This window comes from Morus notabilis, unplaced genomic scaffold (genome assembly GCF_000414095.1).
Source record: "Morus notabilis unplaced genomic scaffold, ASM41409v2 C10994326, whole genome shotgun sequence".
Taxonomy (NCBI): domain Eukaryota; kingdom Viridiplantae; phylum Streptophyta; class Magnoliopsida; order Rosales; family Moraceae; genus Morus; species Morus notabilis.
Window position 1 is genome coordinate 1 of NW_010375163.1, and position 252 is coordinate 252.

At 47.2% G+C, this 252-nt stretch overlaps 1 non-coding gene across 1 annotated transcript; it reads right to left on the minus strand.

Moving 5' to 3' along the window:
• Window positions 1–151: 151 nt before the first annotated feature.
• TRNAA-UGC lies at window positions 152–224 on the minus strand. The gene has a single exon. It is a non-coding gene; the product is annotated as a tRNA-Ala (tRNA).
• Between the last annotated feature and the right edge of the window lie 28 nt (window positions 225–252).

A 252-nucleotide genomic window follows, 5' to 3' on the forward strand; every position in this document is an offset into this window, starting at 1 on the left:
CGTCTTGAACCAATGGTTCAAAACACCTGGAAGCTTCCAGACATATCTTCTCTTCACAATGCAGACAGAACAGGCACAATCTCATTCGAGATGTGCAAACTTTTATTTCTTCAGAAGACAATTGCCGATATCTCGACACCAATCGATTTGGTGGAGCTTATCGGGATCGAACCGATGACCCCCTGCTTGCAAAGCAGGTGCTCTCCCAGCTGAGCTAAAGCCCCAACCATCGCAAACACCCAAACAGCAAAG